Genomic DNA, 7,111 nt, shown 5'->3' on the forward strand with positions numbered 1-7,111 from the left:
GGTTTTTGTACAGCCACAAATTGTGATTTGATCTTTTAATTTTTATTTTGTAATTTATGATTGTTTTTAATCACCAAAAATTACATTTAAAATTTAACTAAAAAATGCCACTTAGGTTCAGATGTTCAAGCTTAAATTTTGACAAAAAAATAACATTTTGAATTTTTTTAATATATATTCCAGTTTACTAATGTATATATACTTGTTTTTTTTAATATGAGTGCGTTAACAAATTATACCTAGATATTATCTTAAAATAAACCAATAATATAATTTATTAACACACTTAAAATACACCAATAATATACCTAGATATTTTAATTAATATATAATTAGAGTTATATTATTATTATTATTATTATTATTAAATACTCCAATATTTCTATGATAAAAGCAAATGTACTTTGATAATGAAAAATTACCTTTCTTATAAAATATGATTTTTCTATGAGTCTAGCATACTATGATTAATATATAAATTTTTTTAATTCATAAAAATCAAACTCGTCAAATAAGTTTATAATAATTCAGTGCTCAGTTGACTAAGTTACACCATAAATAAATATTTTTCATGCATTCGAATTTTAAGCATATTAAAGTATAGACTTAATCTTTAGTTTAAATTAATATTATAATAATAATATGATCCTAAAACATTGGAGAAAAAAATTGTTAATTCATGTATTAATCTATAAAGTGGATGGAAGTAAAACGTCACAATTTCACAACGGTCCCTTCCTCCGCGCCAGTTAGTTATTGTTTGCCACCTTATTATATGTCACCACTTTCTCCTCTACTCACTCCTTCAACCACACACACATTAACCCTCTCTCTCTCGCTCTCTTTCTTCTTCTTCTTCTGTATTCATTTTTTTTTTGTGTGTGTTAAGTTTTTTGTTGTGTGTGTGGGAACATTACAATGACGGACATCACTGACGACATAGCGGAGGAAATCTCCTTCCAGGGCTTCGAAGATGAATGTAAATTGCTAGGGAACCTTCTCAACGACATTCTCCAGAGGGAGGCTGGCTCCACCTTCGTTGACAAGTTCGAAAAAATTCGAGTCCTTTCACAGGTTCTCATTTTTCTTTTCTTTTTTCTTTTCACTTAAAATAATTGTTTTTGGGTTTTTAATCAATACCCCACTTTTTTTTTGTTGGTGTTTTCTTTAATGGGTTTTGCTTCTTTACCTTTTCCTAGAATGATTGGAGTATGCTCTTAATGATTTTAACTTGATTTTGTGAATTTTCGGTGATGGGGTTCTAATTTCTTTTTTCTTGTTATCTTTGTTCTTGTCGTTGTGATTTCATCACTGTTTTATCAATTAGTCTTTGGTTTTGTTCGGTTGTGGAGAAAATGGGCGAAGGTTGAAACATGACATGCGTAATGCATTTAGACTTTCATGATGCATGCATGTGGGGTTCTTGTTTTATGCAAAGACTCAAATAATGACTGAGCTAAACCTCTTATGCTGGAAATTTAATTGCTTTTTTAGTTAGTTTTTGGGTTCCTCATGTTACGAATGGAATCTTCAATATTCCTTGTTCAGTTTGGAAATTCAATTGCTTTGTATCAGTTACAGTTTTTGCCTTTAGTGAATCATCATTTTGGTTCGTGAAAGTGTAATGCATTGTCACATAAATTCATCCTTGAAATTAAAGAAATTTCTAATAAGTCTCTAGAATTCATTAAGTCCTTAAACATAACTACTTATTGCCATTTTGGTCCCTAAACATTTATTAATATTATCATTAATTCACAATTTTCTTATATTTTTGGACTAATGTGATAGACAGATTGTATTTTCAGGAACTTATTTAAAATTTCCTTAGTTTTAGCTTTTAGCTAGGGACTATATGTAAGAACTAATGTAACAGACTCAAATGGTGGTTTACTCTTTTTTTTCCTAACAAGCAACAGTGCTAACAAGAAATGTAGCGTGTCATCCAATCATGAATTGCCATATAATTGAAAAATTGACCTTTATTCATGTGTTATTTCGTCGGTAATTGGTTAACAGTGTAACAATCTTTATCGCTGGGAGTTGAAAATTCCTTAAGAGTTTGTTTTGGTATTTAGAGTGCTTGTAATATGAGACAAGCGGGAATGGAGGACTTGGCTGAGATGCTAGAGAAGCAATTGGCTTCAGAGTTATCCAAGATGACGCTGGAAGAAGCTTTGCCCCTTGCTCGTGCCTTTAGCCATCATCTTACTTTGATGGGTATAGCTGAAACCCACCATAGGTATACATTCTTGTCTCCAACTATTGTTGTCTTTTTATTCCATTAGTTGATAATTTGTCTTGTCTTTATTTGGCTGAGCTCTGTGCAAAATTAAGCCGCAATCTCTCCAAAATAAGCCGAACCTTTGACTAATAACAACATTGAGGGAATACTATACTTCTTTAATCTAAGATTACCCCAGTATGATAGTCTTGAACAAGTTATGTTTTTGCAGGGTTCGTAAAGGAGGAAATATGGTTCTTGCTGCAAAATCTTGTGATGATATCTTTAACAACCTGTTGCAAGATGGGGTTTCTCCAGATGAGCTTTATAAGACAGTGTTCAAGCAGGTCTGTGGTTTTGTTCCTCATTTCTGGTTAATCTGCATAGTCTGAGACGTATAGATGAAAATAAGTATATGATCTTTCGTTGTCTATGCACTCTGCAAGCTGAGATTAAAGCATGTAATTATTTTCTTTCTTGACAATTATCTTGTTATTAATTTAGTGAAACATTATGTGTGTATTGCCAGGGATTTTAACAGAATCTGGTTCCAATTGCTATTGTCATTCAAAATCTAATTTCATTTATGTTGCCACAGGAGGTTGAAATTGTTCTCACTGCTCATCCCACTCAAATTAACCATCGTACCTTGCAATATAAACACCTTAAAATTGCTGTGAGTTGTTCTCTTTTCTGAATATATTAAATTACTGGAGGCTTGAGCCTTTAACTTTATGATATCATCTCTCAAATATTATGGAAGTGTGTTGTCTCTAACTACTTTTTCACCTTCAAGCAGCATCTTTTGGATTATAATGATTGACCTGATCTTAGCCCTGAAGATCGAGATATGTGGATTGAAGATCTGGTACCATTCTTGAACTATTTCCATTCTACTTAACCACCGGTGTTTGTACCCCAAAAGTAAAAAATCCACTAGTTTTTCAGTGTGGTAGATTATCTTTAAATGTGAATGGATAGTGGATTTCCTTTTTCTAACACACTTTATTTCTATTCTCATCAATCATATTGGCTTTTTTAGGTGGGAGAGAAAACTTCAATATGGCAGACAGATGAACTTAGGCGTTCAAAACCCACTCCAGTTGATGAAGCTAGGGCAGGTAAGCTGGTTGAGTATTATATGTTAGATATACTTTACCTCTTAGCTTTAGGCTTTTTAGTTGTTCCTAAGAATGGTCTATGGCCATTTTGACCAAGTGTTCAAGAGTTTTGTCCTTGTTATCCCCAAAGGCACCTACATGAACACATAATAAATCAATCTTTTAAGAGAGAATCCTTGACAATTTATATGTGTTAGGGTATTGAATATCCCTAACAGCAGAGAAAACAAGAGAAACAGAAAATAGAAGAATATACGGAAAATACTGGGAGCAAACTGAATTTATTCAAGAAGGAAACCTTCTTCCAAGGGAAAACCCTTTACAATTTCTAATTCTTCTCTACCCCCTCCTCTAATGAGAATACTCTTATTTATAATATCCTAATCCAACTAATTGATAAAGATAGAATAATAAAGATAAAGATAGAATAATAAAGATTAGATGATAGAATAATAAAGATAAAGATAGAATAATAAAGATAGATGGCCCTAAAGATTAAACTAATAACTAATTCGATCCTATCTCCCGTGTAGGGGCTTTCTTCCTTCTAGAATAGACCCTCCAGATAACTGGTCTATATTGAGATCTAACAATATGTCATCTCTTGCATGATTTGATTCACTGTTAAAAAAAAAAGAAGTGGAAGAATCCCTTGGTTTATTTATTTTTCAATTCTCCCAGTATTGAATATTGTGGAGGAGTCACTCTGAAAAGCTGTTCCTCATTATTTACGTCGAGTTAGCAGCGCTTTAAAGAAGGTTTGTCATCTTTAATTTATGTCAATTAACTTGTACATTCTTTCTCTTTAAGATTTTCAGTGCAATTTATCTTTCCTTGCAGCACACAGGAAAACCACTTCCATTGACTTGCACTCCAATAAAATTTGGATCTTGGATGGGAGGTGATAGAGACGGAAACCCAAATGTGACAGCAAAGGTAGCATCTTCAAATATCCATTCATGCTGCCTGTACTTTTACTATGTGATTTCATTTTCTCAAATAACTACATGATTCTTTTTCAACACGTGAGAAGTTTTCTAGTAGTGGAAGCATAGTTGAATCTGTAATATCATTATATTATTGACAACCTGAAGATGTCCAGTATTACTGCCTGTCATTTTGGAAAGTGCAAGTTTAATGATGATTGAACTGGGAAAACTGCAGACAAAAATAAATGAGCTTTTAACATGCAAAATATTTGTTTGAATAATCTTCTTGGAACTTTTCCAATATTGTACTTTTTAGTCAAATTTTATATTGTCTCAGGCTAGGATAAAAGAGGTGGGTAATTTTGGGCAGTTGATAGCCAATGTAAAATTACATTGAATGTATTTTAGACATGAATAGCCTGAGAATTTGGTTTTTAACTGAACCCAGTAACATTGTGTGATCCATGTAGCTAACATCACTATTGTTGTTATTGTTCTTTAGATATGGACAGAAAAATGGCTTTTAAAGAAAAATTGGTTTCTGATATTAACTGATCCGTGTTTGACTCCATCAGGTGTGGGATAAAGCTTGATTGTGGTCGGTGTTGATGTTACTACAGTTGAAGGATGTGCTTTGCTGTTTCAATTACTAAAGTTTGTAGCGTGTAATTCAAACATTACGAATAAATTACAAGAAATTTTTTTTCTTACCTAGGAGTGGGATTTTCTTGAAGAATATTTGCGTTTGATTTGACCCTGTTATTCAAATCTGATTGTGTAATTGGTTTTCGTTTTGTTCTTCAGGTCACAAAAGATGTTTCACTTCTGTCAAGATGGATGGCGATTGACCTCTACATTCGGGAAGTGGATGGCCTAAGATTTGAGCTATCCATGAACCAGTGCAGTGATAAGTTGTCAGAACTGGCACATGAAATTCTAAAAGGTTTGTCTGTTTAGTTTTGTGTTTGTTGATATCTTCCAAATGCTAATGGGCATAGCAGTCATCTTTGTTTTATATCATGTGACCTCTGGATACTGTTTGTCAAGAAGTAACACTAGTTCATGTGCACAGGCAAATTGAACCACTTAAAGATAGTATAGTTTTTTATTTTTTTTCTTTATTGTGTTAGATTATCATGTGAATTTGATGGTCCTTTTGAAACCCTTAATATTACCGTGTAATATTTTGAATGATGATATTATGCTCTATCTATTTATCCTTGAGGCTTTGGTCATTCATTTAATCCCTCTTTGGTCTTCTTTTATGCATTACTTCTTTGGTGCATCAAGGCATTGTCCTCTTGGCTTGGAAATTCCTTTAAAAATTATCCTGACGTATCTCTTTTGTGGCCTTACTAATAACTCAAACTTATCAAAATACGCCTGTGTTTTGCTCTTTTACTTTTCTCTTGTTTCCGTAGACATCAACCTGTCAACTTTTACCTCCAATCCACTTTGTCAAATCTTTTCCAATTGAATGATATGAGATTGACAATAGTTGCATACGTGTGGTAAAAGCTTTGAGGTCTTTTTTATATGTTCCTCGGAATGTTTTTGCAAAAGGTTTCATATGATGAGGCAACAAAATCTGCTTTTTCAAATGGAAAGTTTTCTTCCGGCATGAAAATAGTTTGTAGATACTACAAAGTATTTTAAACCTTGGTGTGAGTTAGACTAATATAGATACACTATAGTATTTGATGATACACTGCAAGTGAAATGGTCATCCATTTATTGTTCTATTAATGCACTCACAATGTCTTTACATGATTAGCTGAAGATTTTTCTATATGATTTGTTCTTCTAGACTACGCCTTGTCACTGTTATATCCTCAAAGATATCTTTGATACTCTTTCAATCCACTTTTAAGACTTGATGATCACTTCTTTCTCTTCAGAAGGTAATGATGAGGAGGATCACCATGAGCACTGGAATGGATCTATGAGTAGAAGTCAGTCAAAACATCCTAATCAACAAGCTTCACCACTTCCGACTAAACTTCCAGCTGGAGCTCATATACCCTCTTGTGCTTGGCCTGGTACGTATAATTTTTCAAAAAATTGCTGTCTGGTTTTTTGTTTGCATATCCTGTTTTTAACTGGCATGTTCTTTTCTTCTGTAACTGCAAAAAAATATTTACTTGTTGAGTGGCTTCTAACTTTAATAATCTTTAACAATTTTTAATTAAGGAATGATGCCCATTGCTGATTGCATGAACAAATGAATTGGAATCCTTCCAATCCTTTGAATAACTTCTCATGCTATCATGCATGAGGAATATAGTGCAATTTTATTCATATATGCCGACATATATAAATTCTTGACCCAATCAAATATGTTATTAACTTATTATCTATTAGTATGAAGTTTCTGGTTTGAATGTTACATTTCATGTAGAAGAGGGTGGATCTGAGTATCCCAGACACATGCCAGGAGCTGATCACAAGCAACCCAATCACAAGGTAGATCAATTCAGTAGATTTCCTAATTTGCCATTGAATCCTAGATAATACATGTGTACATATATTCACTGATAGGGTGGTGAGACTTCAAGTTCAACTGAGAGCAATGGTGGCAGTCAAAATGTCCGTTCGTCAATACCAATTTTACCAAATTCCAGTTCTTCATTAGTTTCAATGACATACTCTCCTTCTTTCAACTCTAGTCAACTTGTTGCTCAGAGGAAACTGTTTTGCAGAATCCCAAATAGGAAGGACCAGTTTTCAGAGGCTTTTGGAGCCAAACTCAGGTTCCTGGAATTGCTCCTTATAGAGTTGTCCTTGAATATATAAAAGATAAGGTATTACTTCTGGTTTACTTCAACAATGCTTCAAAA

The 7,111-nt window shown here is 33.1% G+C and overlaps 1 pseudogene; it reads left to right on the forward strand.

The window, feature by feature from the left end:
* The first annotated feature begins 837 nt into the window (after positions 1–837).
* Positions 838–7,098, forward strand: LOC114404406 (annotated as a pseudogene).
* The last annotated feature ends 13 nt before the right edge of the window (positions 7,099–7,111 follow it).

The sequence above is a fragment of the Glycine soja genome, unplaced genomic scaffold (genome assembly GCF_004193775.1).
Source record: "Glycine soja cultivar W05 unplaced genomic scaffold, ASM419377v2 tig00033392_1_pilon, whole genome shotgun sequence".
NCBI classification, from domain to species: domain Eukaryota; kingdom Viridiplantae; phylum Streptophyta; class Magnoliopsida; order Fabales; family Fabaceae; genus Glycine; species Glycine soja.